Here is a 19,611-nt window from a genome sequence, read left to right on the forward strand (position 1 = left end):
ATGAATCCTACTAGCCTGTTATTAATGGAGGAGATTTCTCAATTATGGACCTATTCATCTGGGTGGAAGCATTGTTATCAGTGTAGAGGACTATTACCATAACTATCATTATGTTTGCCCTGCATGCCTCTTGACCCACCTCTTTGTGGCAACAAAACTCCTATTTCCAGTGGGGAGATCTTTCCAAGTGCTTTAGGGTCAGTATAGGACGCAAGGCTGACTAATCAGAATCCGCAATCCACCTGGCTATAAGAAAGGATGTAGGGATGATACGTGATTAGGCTAGGTCAACCAGAGTGGGCCCTGGGGTTTGTATTTGGACCACTAGCTGGAAGGACAAGGTAGTATAGAGCTTCCTGTGATCCTCTTTGCTAACACATAGGGAGCCTGCATCTTAAAATGAAACTGAGACCAAAAATGGCAGAGCTGAGAAATGGCTCTAGAGTTCCAAAGACACTGTCTAAACCCCTGGATCCAGCTATTCTTGGAGTCAGTTTCCCCTTGAACTTCCCATCTATGTGAATTTCCTTTGTGGTTTAAGTGTGAGATGAGTGTCTATCTCTTACAGCTGAGCGTCACAACCCAATCACATGATTCTTGCTGATAGATGTTCTGAGCAGCATTGTTGGAGAAAGGGAAAAGAGTGGGGCCCCTCATAGGGAGCAGACAGTATGGAGAGGAGCTGCAGAACTGTGGAGGCAGCTTGGAGGCACTGGCCACCTGATGGCAGACTGGAAGGGTAGAGCATGAAAGAAGAGGGAGGTGAGAGGAAAACTATTTCCCACTTTTACCCTGAAATGTGAGTACTTGTCCTTTGAATGCTTCACTCCTGGGTATATAACTCCATCGAGGCATTTTGCCTCCATTTCTATGCACATCACTAAAGACCCATCTAACACGGTATCAGAAAAACCTTGTAGGAGTCAGTGTCTGGGGCTGTGAGTGCTAGTGAGTGGGGTATGGACAGTGAGCTGACTAGAGGGTACTCTGACAGTTACCTGGGGCAGGACTGACCCCCCCCCCCCCCCCGGAGCAGTAGAGCCTGGAGGAGATTTGCAGATGGCAGAGGGCTATGCTGTTCCTGAACCCGAAACAGACAACTCCTAGAGGCAGCAGAAGATCCAGTGAAGCAATGTCAAAAAAAGTCAGAAGTCTCTTCCCACTGTGACCCATGTTAGTCTTTCAAATCTGGCTATGATTAAATTAACCTTGTGATAAAGTGGTCAGGCAGATAAACAGTCACCAAAATTCATCATGTAGATGTTACTAGTATTTCTAAAACTTACAGGTCAACATAGTTTTGGCTCTGAGCTGTGCACTCTGTGTTATGTTAAAACAATTCAAAATTAGTCCCACCTGCCCTATTCTACTCACTCCCACACCCCAAGAGGGTGGTATTATAAACCTAGTTCATACACATCAGCCTCCAATTTTTATTCACCTACTGCCATTTCAGAGTCCCAAGTGAGAACAAGGGTAATCAAGTTACTGGCAGGAAATGGGTTTCCTCCGTGAATAGCTAGAGTGTTCCTGAGTTGCTGTTGCTGAGAGAGGGGCCAGGCTGGGACACATAACATCTGAATGGTGGGCTGGGCCCAGCAGCTGGTTCTTCACAGAGGCTATCTCTTATTTCCATGGTTCCCAGTGGCAGCTTCAGGAAGATCTCAGGAAAGGATAACTGGGAATAGAATAAATGTTGCAGCTGAAACGAATGCAAATAAAAATCTGCAAAATCGCCTGCCCAGGATCAGGGGGTGAAAGCAAAGATGGGAACTCGATGCTTTCAGTTAATAGACTGGCGGGTTGTAGGAGGGCGATCCCATTGTTAGAAACTGCCTATTGTCACAATCCTGATACAGTAACGGCTTCTTTTCTTCCCTCCGAAGCTGGGTATATCAGAAACCAAAAATATCCTTAGCATAAATCATTCCTTTTGCAGCCTTTGACAGCCACTGTCTCAAACTCAATTAGTCATCAGGCACAAGAAAAGCCGAGATCATCACAGATTCACATGTGTTTAATGGGTAAAGCACGACTAGGGGGAGATTTCTTCTGTTTAATATCTGCTGTTCAATGTGCATTAGTAGATCACATGGCTATTAAAATAAATAGGACAGTAGAAGTTTCTTTTGGGCAGGGTTAAGCAGATGTGTTCTATTTCAAAAGATTGAATGAATTTTATCTCAAAGAGACATAAAGGAGAAAGCAAATGGAAGAAAGAGTCACAGGCGGCTATACAGGGTATTCAATCAAAAAGCTTGTGTCATTGCTTGGATGACTCTTTCCAACAGGAAGCTTATTTCTGAACCTGAGCATGTGAGCACTAGCACAAAACCAGACCTCTAGGATACCAAAGTCTGACTCAGACACTTCTGGAGAAAGTGCTAAGCAAGAGATATGGTTTCACTGATACTAGAAAAATGGAATTGCCTGGATCATTCCTATTAATCCTGTTTAGCAATTCTCTAGGCAGTGATGTCTTTACTTCCTGTGTCCTCTTTCTTGGAGTAATAATGATGGTCATCGTTTTATTATACCAAATGGGGTTTATCAGTGGTTTCTTAATGCTGTACTGCTGATTGGTTCTAGGCTGGAGGCATGAATATAAATCAAATGTGGGAATCAGTTTTAAACAGTATCTTTCTTTTTAACAATTCAAAATATTTACTTAAAGCCTTCTAATTGCTTTACTTGTCTGGCTCAGCATTGCCTGTTTTTTGCTTTTTTTTTTTTTTAAGTTTATTTATTTTTAGTAACCAACATGGGACTCTAACACGTGATCCCAAGATGAAGAGTCACATGCTTTTCCAAGTAAGCCAGCCAGGAGCCTGCTTTGTTTTGTTTTTTAAGCTTGAAATCAAAGAGACTATTTTTAAACATAGGCAAGGGTAATGTTGTATAGAAAGAGGTTCTTAGTATCACAACACTCTTCTTCATAGGTTTATGAGGTTGTTCTGAGGAGTCTGAATACCCTAATGATGGGCAAGGGCAGGGATCACTCCATTTTCATATGGAAATACCGAGGCCCATGGAATTGAACAGTTAGTGCCAGTTTCTAGATTGTCTGAATCTCAGGCCTGCCTCCTGGCCAATATTGTCCATCTGACTTACTGGGGAGTGGACTCGATTTTGTGAGTGCCTTTCAGAGCTCATAGGGGACCTGAGGAACCCAAAGGACAAACCAAGACAAAGTCTGTAGCTAAAACCTTGATGATTGAAGATGTTTAAACATCATGTCTACAGGGGCTAAACACAGGATTAAATGAAGAGATCAAAGCCAAAAGTCAAGATTCAGAAGAAGATGGATTCAAGTATAGCAAACTGAAAATGCTCAGGTTCTGGGACAGTTGTCTGAAACTGCAGCTGGGTGGGACATGGGTGGTAGGTCTTAATGAAGGACCAGGGCTGGCTCTCCTGGAGGCAAGTCCTTGGCAGGTCCCTTCATTTACAGGACTATTTGTGTCTACCCAAACTCAGGGAGGCTTGTCATTTGAAATCCAATGAATTAAGGTACAAAAAGGAGATAAGAAAATCAGGAACTAGTTATTTTTCTTCTTGGTTCTTACGAGTATTTTAGATTTGGCAAGATGGAAGAAAAGCTAAATAAACCACTTGGCTATATCAAATTGGCTTTCTGTTTCTCAGTTCTTTCAGTCATGTATTTATTTTAGTCAAGGTTATTTATTCATTGTTTTCTCTAAAAGTACCCATAAGCATTGCTGTGTATAACAACTGCTGTACCAACTCAGACTCATGGTCCACTTGGGCTACCATTTTACTGGCTAACAGGGACCTGAGGGTCATTCACAGTGTGGCACTACTTCCTTCCTTCACACCCATCCTAGTGTTCCCAATCTTTTAGAGATCTGAATTTCATTTGGGGCCATAAAAATTTCCTCCACCCTCCTAGGTGGGATTGACATAAGCCAGATAAACAGGATTTCATTAATATGTAGGAACTATCACAAGAAAAATGAAGATCCAAAGAAATGGTCATATACTGGCTTGAACAACAACTGGAAAATATGGAAGTTTACTAAAATATATGGGGAGAAAAGGAAAATAAGAGTTATTTTAACAAGGTCTGTTTTTACAGATTTCTCTTGGCCTTGACTCCCTGTCTCTGGTGATAAGAATGTTTCTTCCTCTGGTACAGTGAAGGCACCCTTCACATGGGAAATTAATCCCCTGTTTTCAGGAAGAAGAAAGAAGGTCAGAGTGCCTTTTTGCACCTATTGTTTTTCAAATGCCTTTAATTCAAAATAATCAATATGCCAAAGTGGCATATTTTGGGGTAGCATGTTCTGAACTCCTTTATATCCAAACTTAAAAAAAATCCTGCTAGTTCCATTTTGGGGGTAACAAGTTTATTACTATTTGTAAGAAGCCAAGGATTTCCTTCTTTTGTCCTAAAACACCTAGAGAAGCCCTCAGAAGGTAACATATAGCTTGATGCATAGACCCCATCCCTGTTTGAATATTGAAGGAAGATGGAAGCCAACGAAATCAGGAGCATTGTGAACTTTGAGGAGATATAGGAGGCCCCTGGCATTTCTAGTAGTTGAAAGTAAATCTCACTTCTTTGGACAATAGAGTGACCAGCATGTCTCTGTTTTCCTGGAAGCTCCCTGGTGTTTGCACTAAAATTTCCACATGGTGGGAAACCCCTCAGTCCCAGAAAAACTGGGATGGTTGCTCAGTCTATTGGAACACCACAGTGTTGGTCCATCTCAGATGTTCTATGCATTTCTAGATCCTTTCTCTTCTGTGTTCCTAAGTTGGTTTGGAAGCTGGTCCTTATCCATATGTTACTGGCTAACCTCCTAAAAGTCCTGGCTTAAAATTTCTGACTGAAGTTTGGTGACAGTGTCCCCCACAGGTCAAATATCTCTTCTTGGGTTCCATAGCTCCTGCAAAAAGACTTGCTTTGGCCACTGCTGTAAGCCTGGTGCCTCTTTATGGACTCAACAACTCATTTGATTCACCAACTTGTGTGCATGAAACTAAAAGATGAATATTTGTTGTCCTTTCTGGCTTGTGGCATTTGAGGCAACCTATGGCTATCTCTTCTTCTGTAAAATGGGGATAATAATCATAATATTCCCATAGAGTTGTTTTAAGAATTAAATAAGTTATTACAAGAAAAGTGCTTAGAAGAGGGACCAGCATAGAGCATCTGCTAAATAAATATTAGGAAAAAGAAAATTTTACATAATCCTGTAGAAATAGAGGCTCTTGATAGAATTGCCCTTGTCATCCTAGTTTGCCAGTTCCCATGGCAGTTGCTATCAGGCTGTGGAGAAAACATGTTGAAGATTAATATGAAAGTCATTCAGAGTCAGTGAATGTTTGCCCAAGGAAGCCTAACCTGGGAGTCAGGGCATTCCCCTATTGTTTAACTGAAACTGCATCCTCATAGCCATAGAAAGCCACTGAACTGGGCCCATAAACCAGTAGACCATCAAAACTACGTTTGTATCCTGGCCTGTGGGTGAAGCTTCCACCACCAGAGGGAGCTACAGGAGCAAATCACTGAAAACCCAACTCGAACTGGATTAGGCAACTAGGAAACTTAATCGTTCACAGTAACCAGAAGTCTAGAAGATCATGCAAGTTCAGGGTGAACTCAGCTGTGAGAAATAAGGGAGTTAGGGCAAGATGTTGATCCTTTCTCCAGGCACAGGGAAGTGGGTTAATGGGGTGGGCATAGGGGCTGTGGGGTCCATCTCTTACCTGGAGAAGCCAGGGTGCCCAATCCCAGGAGTTTACAGATGCTAACAGCAGTGGGGGAAAGAATATCACCATAATAATAAGCAGGGTTTGAGGTAGATTTTAGTAGATTTAGTATAAAGTTTTTGGAATCCAACATCTGAGATGAGAGCGGGTAAGGACACATCAGTCAGATTTGAGGTGGTTGTTGGTTGGGCTGGGTGTTACATGTTTGTGTGTTAACCCATGCATTAAAGGGGCTAGCTGGCAATGTGTAAAGAACCAGGGATGGATTTCCCAGGGAAACAGTTCAGGGCTTCCCTGCCAGTAGGGATACAGGAATGCATTCAGGTAACAGCTAGGGATGGTTTTAGCTCCAAGGGTATCAGATAGCCAGGCCTGTCCCAGGAACTCTGGGCCAAGGCAGCAAGGCCAATCCTGGTAACACCTATATGGATAGTAACGGGGTTCCTATTCCACTGCCAGGCTTGAAGCAGAGGTTGGGTCTTCATGACCCAAGGCTGGTGAGATCTTTGCTCACCTTCTTACTTTTCTCAGAAGTTAAACTCAAATTTCTGAGCTCATGTTTCCCACTGCTAGAGGACTTTCCCATTTCATTTACTGGCTTTTGTTTGCCAATGTACTAGAATAAATTCTTCCTACAATATGGGCCATGCTCTACCTTCCAGCCCCAACACCATGGCAAAAGCAGCCAGCTGGGAGACAGAACACATGGCTGAAAATGAAGCAATAAGTGGATGAGTCCTATTCTTTCCAAAATAATTAAAAGTGAATGGTCAAATTTCATCAAGTGTGGAATATTTGGAAATAGCCTTTCCAAGGGGGAAAAATCCCCAAACAACTCTTGAGTGTGAGGATTATCAAGGAAGACGGTGCTATTGGGAAGGGATTGTTAAAAGCAGGCAAGAGTTTTTTTCTCATGTAGTCTAGAAACTGATCATGAGATTATTTGCCAGAGAATGATTTTCTAAATGTTTTTTAAAATATCAGGGTGGCAGCATAATTTGAACAGCTGTAATTTCAAAGTTTCCTCATTTTGAAGGTTAGTACTCAATCCCAACGTACAACACAATCTGACATGTCCACATCAAAACGTTCTAATTTCATTACGACACCTTCTATGTAGAACCTAATTGTTTAAATTTTAGAAAAATCAGTGAGTATTTTAGGTGGATGATTAACATCAAGTTCCTCTTATTTATCAGTGTTTGGTAAATGTTCCCACATGCTCTTCACTCTGTTTATTTTCTAGACTATCTGCACTTTGTAGGCAGCAGGTAATTAAAGTGGCAATGGAGTGCCATCTACTGGGGAAAGAGAACAATAGATTTAAAAAAAGACTTGATGGGGGTCTCATTGCAGAGGAATGAATACTTAGAAAAAGAGAACTTGATGAATATGTAAAGACAAACATGGAAAGAGATGGAAAGTTTACATTTTGCTTAATCTGGAAAAATTTTTTTTGAACTCTCCTGTGCTTCCTTTAATAAGATACTGTGTTTTACATTAGATCAAACGTTAGTTGTCAGGAGAAGCCCTAAGTCTATACTTAAAATGGTAAACCTTTGTCAAACAGCTGACCTTTGCAATCACTTAGTCCAATGTCCTCATGTTACAGATGAGAAGCAGGGGTTCAGAGAGAAGGGATGCCTCCATGCTCCCCAGCTAGGGAATGGCAGAGCTCTAGGTCCTCCCTTATCCAGGTGGTCTACTTAGATGAGTGGCCATTTGGTTATACATTATGATTGAAGGGATGTCCAGAAGTTATCCAGGGCCCAAACCATCATCTCTGTTGCTGGCTAGGCAGACTGTAAGAAAGTCTCATGATTAGAGTTGCTCCTTTGAGTAGAAGCTGGTGCTTCTTCTTTTGTACTGTTTCCATAAACACCTTCACACACACAGGGTTTTTCTGATTAGCTGTTATTTTATTTTATTATTATTATTTATTAGCTGTTTATTTTAGCTGCTTATTTAGAACATAACCAGCAGAGGGGTGCCTGGGTGGCTCAGTCAGTTAAGCGTCCGACTCTTGACTTTGGCGCAGGTCATATCTCACAGTTCGTGGGTTCCAGCCCTGCATCAGGGCTTGGATTCTTGGGATTCTCCCTCCCTCTCCTCTCTGTGTTCCATCCTTCTCAAAATAAATAAATAAACTTGAAAAAAAAAAGACACTTACAAAAGACAGAAATGAGTGCTTGAAGCCAGAGATGCGAGGCAAAACCGGTATTATGAACGCTTTAATTCCTATGAGCTTATAAGAAGTGCTCGGGGCAACAATAACCATAAAATTACTTTCAGAGTTAAGTCCTGCAACAAGTGGGGGCATGTGTGGGTCTGATATGTGAAGGGATTCTTGTGTTCTGGCCAATAATACACACACACAAAATCAGAGCTCCTCACTTCTGTTCATTGTTTATAGAACAAAAAATGATCTTTGGGCTGAAAATCATAGAACAAACATTGATAAAAGGAAAACGAAGTCCAGACTGGAGAAAATGTATGTCAGAGAGTAGCAGAAACACATCTGAATGCTTCCTGCATTCAGTGTTTTACCTGCATGATCTCATTTAATTTGTCCACTAACACTACAGTTTCAGGCACTATCTTATTTAGTTAGATACTATGAGCCGTGCACTTAGGGATGCAAAGCTGATTTGTTGAAGTTTTGTGTCATTAGTAGGAGGGGACAGGGCATCATTTACATCCTGGTCTCCAGATCTGCAGCCCCAGAGTTGAGCTGCTCAATGACTGCCTGTGGACCTCCCCAGGGAGGTCAGGTCTCCTGACGCAGACACAGGACATCCCAGCTTCTGTGAGAACCTGCAGAGGTACTGTGCGTCATGGTGAGCAGCTGGAGATCCAAGGATGGGAAAATGGGTTTTTGTTTTTAAACTTGTTTTTTTTCCTAAAAAAGGAGACTATAGTTTATAGAATCCAGTAATGGATTCTATAAACTTCAAAGTAGTGTGCTTTATGTGATTCTGAGTGAAATCCTAAGAGACTACTAAAGGATTATTTTAAACACCTGGGAAAGGATGCCACTGATACAGGCACTCAGCAAGCACTGTTAACACAGTCATTTAGAAAATACTGGAATCCTGGGGCACCTGGGTGGCTCAGTCAGTTAAGTGTCCGACTTTGGCTCAGGTCATGTTCTCATGGTTTGTGGGTTTGAGCTCTGCATAGGGTTCTGTGCTGACAGCTCAGAGCCTGGAGCCTGCTTCGGATTCTGTGTCTCCTTCTCTCCTCTGCCCCTCCTCTTCCCCTGCTCATGCTTTGTCTCTGTCTCTCAAAAATAAATAAATGTTAAAAAATTTTTTTAAAAACGAGAAAATACTGGAGTCCTATCCTGTGCCTGTTGCTTGGCAGCCCCCCCCCCCCCATAAACAGAGGCCTCCCCTCAAATTAGTGATGACCAGCAGGGGAGACAGGCCCACAGATGACTGCAATGCTGTGGAAACACCAGGTAGGTGCGAGCACATGAGCACAGCTGTGAGGGGGGCCCAGGGAAGCACACAAACCAGATTAAGAGAAAGGGACAGAGAAGTTTCCTTGGGGGATGGCGGGGGGGGGGTTGAATTTATTTTCCTTTCATTAAAAAGGTTTTTTGAGTTACATTTCTGTTAAATTTTTACGTTGAATTATATGAACATATGGAATTGCCTTTTTAAAAAGCCATAAATGTCCAAATACTGGCAATTTCATATGTTCCAACCTAACCCACATCTTAAAAGTCCAACAGCAGCACTAACAACTCTTGATATCAAAAGACAGGAGTTCTCTCTCTCCACCTCCCCATCCCAGACTTTCCTCCCCAAGGCTGTCTTGTTCAACTCTTGGAGCTGTTTTAGCTATTTTTTGGGCTACTTATTGCCACCTAATATGTTTTATTGTCATTTCTTGACTTGCCATTTTAACACTGTATGTATTGAATTTCTATTATAAAGATGTGGATTTAGGGGCCCTTGGGTGGCTCAGACCGCTGAGTGTCTAACTTCAGCTCAGGTCATGATCTGATAGTGGGTGAATTTGAGCCCCTTATCAGGCTCTCTGCTGTCAGCGCAGAGCCCATTTAAGATCCTAGGTCACCCTCTCTCTCTGCCCCTCCCTCACTTGGCCTCTTGCTCTGTCTCTCAAAAATAAATATAAACATTAAAAACTTATTTTTTAAAAAAGATGGGGATTTAGCTGTCTTAATGTCTTCACTAAAATAAACACCTGCAGTCCCTCACACTTCTTACATTGCTCTATTATAATTTCTGGTGAAATTGCTATGTTGGTATTGTTAGTGCGGGGGGGTGGGGGGGGTGGGGGGGGTGGGGAAGGGTGGGGCGGGGAGCCTGTTCTCTGCTCTTAATGTTTTCTTCAATGAGGTGGGATTTCCCCTACATATTTCTGTGTTCTTTCTTCCCCTTTATTTGGTTATTACTTTGCTTCTCTCTAGGGGAGGAGCAGATTCCTCTGGGTGGTAGACTTGGATCAGCCCTGTATCCTTCTGCCTGCTGGAAGCTGTTTGTTGCCAAAGAGCAACTTTTCCCTGGAGCACTTCCCTGTCTAGGTGGGAAAATCTGCCTAATTCTAAGGTTCAAAGCCCATTTGGCTCTCAAAACTAAACTACATTAGCCAAATAAACCTTTGTCATGAAGAAGAAAAACAAAGTGATATTTTGTCCTTCATCTGAATTCTTTACTTTTTTTTTTTAAATCAAATTATTTAAAACCTGGGTGAAGAAGAGGAAAATGATTTATGAGGTTGTTTGGAAGGACCCTACCATTACAATTATGTTTCTCTAAATTTACCCCTCTTCTCCTCTAGATGCCTTTGTTTTCTGTAGGGCTATTAACTGGCTCTGTTTATTTATTTAGCTCATCCCTAAAGGACTGAAGGCTGAAGACCCTCTATCAAGTCATCTCAAGTAATCTCTTGCACAGCCACCCTCCTCCACACCCCTCTGACCTTTCACCCTTTTCTAACTTTGGGCCTCTTCCTGTCCCTGTTCCTGTCTGTCAAGTAGCTATCTTCTCTCTCCTCTCTGGACCAAGAGCTCAGCTCCCCTTCACTAGCATCCTGGGTATTTTGCTTGCTTCTCTCTGGTGTTGAATCCCAATTTTTTAGATGACATGACTTTCTTTTTCTTGGTCTACATTCTATCTTCACGCTTAACTAATAATTTTGCTAAGTATGGAATTCTGTGTCAGACAGAATTTTCCTTAGACTTTGAAGGCACTGTTCCATTGTCTTCCATAATCCTAGAGTTATACAATTTCACAGTGATGGATACCTGGTAGGTCCTTTCAATTTAGAAACACATTCTTTTATGTTCTGGGAAGTTTTCATGCATTATTTCTTTTATATTTATATTCTTCTCTCCATTTTCTTTGATCTCATTTTCCACCCACCTATCCGTAGAACTTCTATTCTGATGTTTGACCATCTGGATTGATCCTCCAATGTTCTTGTCTTTTTTCTTATTTTCCATCTCTATGCCATCTTGTTTTACTTTCTGTGAGATTTCTAGATTTTACCTTTTAATATCGACATTGTATTCAATTCTCCTGTTTTCATTTGACCATCTCACTCCTCCCTATTCTTGGTCATAGATCCCCAAGTCCTGAGCCCAGAGTCTGAGACCTGCCACATCTGCAGAAAGGAAACCACTTATTGGTTCTCATCAGAAGAAAAAAAATTGTAAGTATGCAAGGTGATGGATGTTAACTAGACTTATTGTTATTATTTCACAATGTATAAAAATATGGAATCATTATGTTGTGTACCTGAAACTAATCTAATGTTGTGTGTCACACCTCAATTTTAAAAAATTAAAAATAAAAATGGGGCACCTGGGTAGCTCAGCCGGTTGTGTGTCTGACTTCAGCTCAGGTCATGATCTCCCAGTTTGTGGGTTTGAGTCCCACGTCAGGCTCTGTGCTGACAGCTCAGAGCCTGGAACATGCTTCGAATTCGTGTTTCCCTCTCTCTGCCCCTCCCCCACTCACTCTATGGCTCTCTTTGTCTCTCAAAAATGAATCAATATTAAACAAATTAAAAAATTAAAAAAATATAAAAAGAGGAAACCATCTGTCTCTCTTGAGCAAAGTCAGCAGAGGGGGGATGGGAGTGGACTGTGTAGCCTAGCTTCATGGGTTTAGGAAGCGGATTTAATTCCCCCCTATGTAACCTTTCAATCAGCACTCCAGTTTCCAGCCTTATTCCATATCCCGGTCTTCAAAATTAATTTATGCCTCCAATTTCTTCAGAATTAACTGATGCCTCCAATTTCTGAGGCTTTCTGGAGGTTTCTGGAGTGAAAATATTCCATCTTGTCTTTTCCTACATGTAGGCTTGATCTTCAGCTTTCCTCAGTCTGCTAGGGTAAGGTGACACTAAGGCCTCTAGTTTCCAGCATCCAAAATTGTGTTGACATCTCCCCTTTGATGTGCTCTCTTTTCTCATAGTATTTGTCCACATGGGATTATGTCTTTTTTTAAAAATCTTTTTATCACCATTTCATTGGAATTTGGGGGAGGGATAAAAGAGTGTGCTTATCGCTCCTTATCAGGGAAATACAAATCAAAACCACACTCAGATACCACCTCACACCAGTCAGAGTGGCCAAAATGAAGAAATCAGGAGACTATAGATGCTGGAGAGGATGTGGAGAAACGGGAACCCTCTTGCACTGTTGGTGGGAATGCAAATTGGTGCAGCCACTCTGGAAAGCAGTGTGGAGGTTCCTCAGAAAATTAAAAATAGACCTACCCTATGATCCAGCAATAGCACTGCTAGGAATTTATCCAAGGGATACAGGAGTACTGATGCATAGGGGCACTTGTACCCCAATGTTTATAGCGGCACTCTCAACAATAGCCAAATTATGGAAAGAGCCTAAATGTCCATCAACTGATGAATGGATAAAGAAATTGTGGTTTATATACACAATGGAATACTACGTGGCAATGAGAAAAAATGAAATATGGCCGTTTGTAGCAACGTGGATGGAACTGGAGAGTGTGATGCTAAGTGAAATAAGCCATACAGAGAAAGACAGATACCATATGGTTTCACTCTTATGTAAATCCTGAGAAACATAACAGAAACCCATGGGGGAGGGGAAGGAAAAAAAAAAAAAAGAGGTTAGAGTGGGAGAGAGCCAAAGCATAAGAGACTGTTAAAAACTGAGAACAAACTGAGGGTTGATGGGGGGTGGGAGGGAGGGGAGGGTGGGTGATGGGTATTGAGGAGGGCACCTTTTGGGATGAGCACTGCGTGTTGTATGGAAACCAATTTGACAGTAAATTTCATATATTAAAAAATTTTAAAAAAAAGTGTGCTTAATATTACATATTTAAAGAGAATGCTCCCTGTTCCTCCTCTTCCTTCACTCCATCACTTTTTAGTTACAACTTTATTAAGGTATAATTCACATATCATGTAACTCACTCATTTACAGTTTGCAATACAGTTGGTTTTAGTATAGTCACAGAGTTGTGCGACCAACACCACAATCAATTTTAGAATGTTTTTGTCAACCCCAAAAGAAAACCTGTACCCATTAGCAACCACTGCTCACTCCCCCCCACCCCCCAATCCCTCCAGCCCTAGACAACCATGAATCTACTTACTATATCTATGGATTTGCTAATCCAAGCATTTCATATGATGGAATCAGACAAATATGCAGTCTTTTGTGACTGGCTTCTCTCACTTAGCATGAAGTTTCTATGATTCATCCATGTTGTAACAGGTCTCAGTATTTCATTTCTTTTTATTAATGACTGTTATTCCATTATAATATTGGAATGGGATAATCCATTTTCCAATAATATTAATATCATCCATCTGGATATACCACATTGTATCCATTGATATAACATTGATGGAGATTTGGGTGGTTTCCATTTTTTGGCTATTAAGAATAATGCAGCCAGGGCGCCTGGGTGGCTCAGTCGGTTAGGCGGCCGACTTCGGCTCAGGTCATGATCTCGAGGTCTGTGAGTTCTAGCCCCGCGTCGGGCTCTGTGCTGACAGCTCAGAGCCTGGAGCCTGCTTCATATTCTGTGTCTCCCTCTCTCTGACCCTCCCCCGTTCATGCTCTGTCTCTCCCTGTCTCAAAAATAAATAAACGTTAAAAAAAAAATTAAAAAAAAAGAATAATGCAGCTAGTAAACATTTGTGTCCAAGTTTGCGTATGAATACATGCTTTAATTTCTCTTGAGTATATACCTGTACCTGGAATTGCTGGGTAATTATATTTAATCTTTTTAGAAACTGCCAGACTCGTTTCCAAAGTGACTGCACTATTTTATATTCCTAGCAGTAGTGCATGAGGGTTCCACATACTCTGCATCCTCACCAACATTTGTTATTGTCTATCTTTTCCATTTTGGCCATCTTCATGGATGTGAAGTGATATCTCATTGTGGTTTTCATTTTCTTTTTCCTGGTAGATAATGATATCAAGAATCTTTCCATGTGCCTGTGAGTCATTTTGTGTGTCTTCCTTGGAGAAATGTCCAAATACGTTATCCATTTTTAAATTGGACTACTTGTTTTTTAAATTATTGGGTTGTGATTACATATATATTATATATATATATATATATATGCATGCATGTGATATATATATATATGTGCATGCATGTGTAAAATGTATTCTAGTGCCTTCTTCATTATATAATTTGCAAATTTTCTTCCATTCAGTGTGTTGTCTTTTCATTTTCTTGGTGGAGTACTTTTGCAATACCAAATATGTCCAGGGTACCTATTTTTTCTTTGGCTATTTGTGCTTTTGGTGTGATAGAATGAGTTACGAAGTGTTTCCTTCTACTCTTTTTTTTTAATGTTTTTATTTAGTTTTGAAAGACAGAGAGACAGAGCATGAGTGAGTGGGGGAGGGGCAGAGAGAGAGGGAGACACAGAATCCAAAGCAGGCTCCAGGCTCTGAACTGTCACCACAGAGCCCAACGCGGGGATCGAACCCACAAACTGCGAGATCTTGACCTGAGCTGAAGTCGACACTTAGCCAACTGAGCCACCCAGTGCCCCGTTCCCTTCTATTCTTTGGAAGAAACTGTAATAAGTTGGGATTAATTCTTCCTTGTTCTTTTTAAAAAAATTTTATTTAAATTCTTGTTAGTTAATGCACAGTATAATATTAGTTTCAGGTGTACAATATAGTGATTCAATAACTCCATACAACACTCAGAGCTCATCACAAGTGCACTCCTTAATTTCCATCACCTATTTAACCCATTCTCCCACTGACATCTGTCTGGTTACCATCAGTTTGTTCTCTGTAGTTCGAGTTCTTGGTTTATCTCTCTCTTTTTTGCCATCGTTCATTTGTTTTGTTTCTTATATACCACATATGAATGAAATCATATGGTATTTGTCTTTCTCTGGCTCATATATTTCACTTAGCATAATTCTCTCCATCTCTGTCCATGTCATTGCAAATGGCAAGATTACACTTTTTTTGGCCGAGTACTATTCCATTGTATATATATCCCACATCTTCCTTATCCATTCATCTCTTGATGAACACTTAGGCTATTTCCATAATTTGGCTATTGTAGATAGTACTGCTAAAATGTCAAGATGCATGTATCCCTTTGAATTAGTATTTTTGTATTCTTTGGGAATACCTAGTAGTGCAATTGCTGTGTCATAGGGTAGTTCTATTTTGAACTTTTTGATGAATCTCCATACTGTTTTTTCAAAGTGGCTGCACCACTTTGCATTTCCACCAACAGTGTAAGAGATTTCTCCTTTCTCCATATCCTTACCAATACTTGTTGTTTCTTGTGCTTTTGATTTTAGGCATATTGACAGGTGTGAACTAATACCTCATTGTAGTTTTGATTTGTATTTCCCTGATGATGATTGATGTTGAGCACGAACATCTTTTCATGTGTCTGTTGGCCATCTGTATGTATTCTTTGGAAAAATGTCTGTTCATGTCTTCTGCCCATTCTTAATTGGATTATTCATCTTTTGAATATGGACTTTTATAAATTCTTTATATATTACATACTAACCCCTTATCAGGTATGCCATTGCAAATATATTCTTCCATTCTGTAGGTTGCCTTTTTGTTTTGTGATTGTTTCCTTCACTGTGCAGAGGCTTTTAATTTTGATGAAGTCCCATTAATTTATTTTTGCTTTGGTTTCCCTTATCTCAGGAAACATATCTAAAAGGAAGTTGCTACAACTAATATCAAAGAGATTACTGCCCGTATTCTCCTCTAGGGTTTTTGTGGTCTCAGGTCTTTAATTAATTTTGAATTTATTTTTGTGTTTTTACCAAACACAAAAGTGGTCCAGTTTCATTCTTTTGCATGTTTCCGTCCAGTTTTCCTAACACCATTTGTTGAAGAGATGGTCTTTCCCATTGGATATTCTTTCCTGCTTTGCTGAAGATTAATTGACCATACAGTTGTGGGTTCATTTCTGGCAATTCTGTTCTACTGATGAATGTGTCTATTTCTGTGCCAATATCCTATTGTTTTGATCACTTCTTTAATTGTTTTGAAAGAATTCACCAGTGAAGATATGCTGGCTTGCACTGTTCTTTGTGGGTAGTTTTACAATTACTAATTCAATCTGCTTATTATAAGTCTCTTTAGATTTTCCATTTCTCTTTGGGTTAATTTCAGTAGTTTGTGTCTTTCTAGGAAATTTTCCATTTCATCTCCTTCCATTTATGTCTATTTTTCCGAGACATCAGGAGTAGAAAAATCTAGGTCAAGGTAATATGGTGGTGTGTCTGGGCTTCAGTATTCTGTATGAAATTGTGCAGGTTGTAATGATTTGAGCTATCCTCTTCTAAGTTATGTGGTGCACAAGTTGTGGGCAAACATGGTGGAGATCTTAAATAGCAGATGTGTTAAATGTGCCAACTTTGGAGACAGACCATCTGGGTTTGAATCCTTTTTCTACCACTTCCCAGAGGCTTTGGGAAAATTACTTAATCTAATTAGTTAATAGTTTTCTTCTATTTGGGGCACCTGGGTGTCTCAGATGATTAAGCGGCTGACTTTGGCTCAGGTCATGGTCTCACAGTTCCCTGAGTTCGAGCCCCACATTGGGCTCTGTGCTGACAGCTTAGAACCTGGAACCTGCTTTGGATTCTGTGTCTCCTTCTCTCTCTGCCCCTCCCCTGCTCATGCTCTGTCTCTATCTCTCTCAAAAATAAACATTTTTTAAAAAGTTAAAAAAATAATTTTCTTCTATGTAAATAATAGTATTTTCTTTAGGGTTTATTATCTGTGAGGATTAAGTGACACAACACATGTAAAGTGCTTAAAATAATGTGTGATTCAGTAAATTTTATTTCTTATTTGTATTTATAGCCTTCACTATATGCTTCCTGAGGTTAGAAATGGGATTTTTTTTCTTTTTTTTTTTTTTTTGTTGCTGAAAGCTTGGTACCTATCAAAATGCCTGGTCCATAATAGGAGGTCAGTATTGTTTGTTTAATGTTTTCATGTCAAAGAACTGGACTGAAGGACAAACTGCTAGTTTAGGTATTGATTAGAGCATTGGTTGATAATGAATGCCAACTAGAAGAGACCAGAGGTATGATGAAGCTAGCTTGGCCCTTGTTGGGATTAACAGAGTTATACATGGCTTAAATAAAGTCGTGGAGCATATACCTATAAAATTTGCACTTGACATAAAGTTATGTGGGAGAACAAAGTTTGGGTAGGTATGTATTTGTGTATACACATTCCTCTTCTTGGGTCCTAAAATAACAACTGCATAAGTAAACAACAGAAATGGGTGATTTACAACAACACAAAAAATTCTAGGGGTTCTTTCCAATAATAAATTCATTATGAATTAACGGTTGAGAAACAATAGCAATCTGAAAGTACAATCATTGTGTGTGGAACAAGGGAGGGGACAGGCACACACAGAGGTGTATTGTGGCTTCACCCCTTTGCAGCATTTGAGGGGAAAATTTTACTATTTCTTCTAATAAACTAGATATAGACCCTCAAGCAACAGGCAACAGACAATCTGTTTTATGAATATGATCAGCGTATTATTTCTTATGCTCTTAGCAGACAGGTTGCTGTATCCTAGGTACAGCATGTCCTCATGATTGATATAGGGATGCATTCTCCTGTCACTGAATTATCACTGAATGGGAGTTGGCCTTTTTTGTAGGCATAAGACTTAGGCTCCTCAGATTTCACACAAAGTTGTCAATCCTATTTTCAGCCCAGTTGAACTGAAACATGGAACAAGGGTACCTGTTAGAACTCACTAGTACTCAATTTCTTTCAAAACTGGAACCAAGAGAAATAATATTAATGGAAATCTAACATGAAGGCTATGTAATCTATCCATACACACTCTAAAATTTGTCCCTGAATGAAGCCTATGAGAGAGTTAGACTTGGAAAGCAGTGTTGTGTGGTTCATGTGGAATTGCTATGATTTCATGGACTTTGGCATGAGAGTATCAAACTGTATATATTAAAGATTGTTGTAGGAAGCAACCTTATGAGGTATGTCTTTGACTTTATATTATTCAACATTTTTTCATTATAACATGGTTTCCTAGAATAATTGTTTGAATTAAGCCTGGAAGAGAGGTTTTCCTGGGCAAAAATGATAGAGGATGTAGTGTTGGGGAGGGACAAGGAAGCATTAGAGGTGAAAAAGTACAGTGTGTACATGGGAAGTGATGGTTATCTCAGTGTACCTGGAATGAGGCATACAACTAGGACTGGAAAATAGAATATACCTATATTGAATACAGGCCACAGAATGGATGTTATCTGGGAATAAAAGGAACATCACTCATTTGTAAGAATATGATTTCAGTGCTTACTCTTTGACAGGTACTGGATGTAGAGTGACAAATAAATGGACATAATGCTTGACACCCTAGAGCTATTATGACCAGTGAGACAGAAAATAATCTAGTAAGTAAAATCCAATAAGGAAATACTTACGTTCTCCCTTTGGATTCAAAGAACTGGTTGCTAGGAGAGAACAGAATGAAAGAAATCTTTAGAAAGGGTGAGTTCATCTCTGAGGAGATGACATTGAGCCAGAGACCTGAAGGATGAGAGGTGGAAGCAGGCGGAGAGGGGAGTTGGTGCAAAAAGGAACAATGGTTGAGAAGGCACTGGAGTGGGAACTGCTCAGGGAAGGAAAAAGACCAGCGAGGCTGGAATATGGTGAGGGAGGAAGGAAGCAACAGGGAAGATGGGAAAGTAAGCCACACCCAGTCGTGTAGAAAACATAGTATTGACTGGGAATTATTCTAAGTACAGGCACGTGGGTGGCTCAGTCGGTTAAGCATCTGACTTCAGCTCAGGTCGTGATCTCGAAGTCCATGAATTTGAGTCTGATGTGGGGCTCTGTGCTGACAGCTTGGAGCCTCAAGCCTGCTTCAGATTCTTTGTCTCTCTCCCTCTGCCCCTCCCCCATTTTCTCTCTCTCTCTCTCTCTCTCTCTCTCTCTCTCAAAAATAAATAAAAACATTTTTTAAAAAAGGAATTATTCTAAGTGCAAGGAGACGCTTTTTACAGACTTTTTGAAAATTCCGTGTGTGTTTTGTGTGTGTGTGTATGTGTGTGTGTGTGTGTGTGTGTATGCACGTGCATGCATGCATGTGTGTTAAGATCCACTGATAACTCAGTACAAGGTTTGGATTAGGGCATTTTGTAAAAAGCAGGAAGAATTGGAAAGAAGTTAAGGCTGGGCAGTCAGAACTTTTGCTAAAAATCTTAGCAAACGTTTTTTGTAAAGGGCCTGATAGCAAGTATTTTGGGCTTTGAGGCCAGTCTCTGTCTCAACCGCTCAGCTTTGCTATCATAGTGTGAAAGTACCCATCGATGACCCAGGAATAAATGAGTGTGGCT

At 40.4% G+C, this 19,611-nt stretch overlaps 1 protein-coding gene across 7 annotated transcripts in view; it reads left to right on the forward strand.

Annotated features, from left to right (window-relative positions):
• Positions 1 to 563: 563 nt before the first annotated feature.
• The window catches only part of CCDC85A (coiled-coil domain containing 85A), a 255,861-nt gene continuing 236,813 nt past the window's right edge, over positions 564 to 19,611 (forward strand). Inside the window, exons 1-2 of one of the 7 annotated variants that reach the window (XR_007462202.1) lie at positions 564 to 799; positions 11,331 to 11,418. The gene's annotated coding sequence lies outside the window, so the exon portion shown is untranslated. The remainder of the gene's footprint in view (positions 800 to 11,330; positions 11,419 to 19,611) is intronic. The other 6 variants (XR_007462201.1, XR_007462200.1, XR_007462204.1 and 3 more) reach the window with 6 other exon arrangements.

Source organism: Panthera uncia (assembly GCF_023721935.1).
Source record: "Panthera uncia isolate 11264 chromosome A3 unlocalized genomic scaffold, Puncia_PCG_1.0 HiC_scaffold_11, whole genome shotgun sequence".
Taxonomy (NCBI): Eukaryota; Metazoa; Chordata; class Mammalia; order Carnivora; family Felidae; genus Panthera; species Panthera uncia.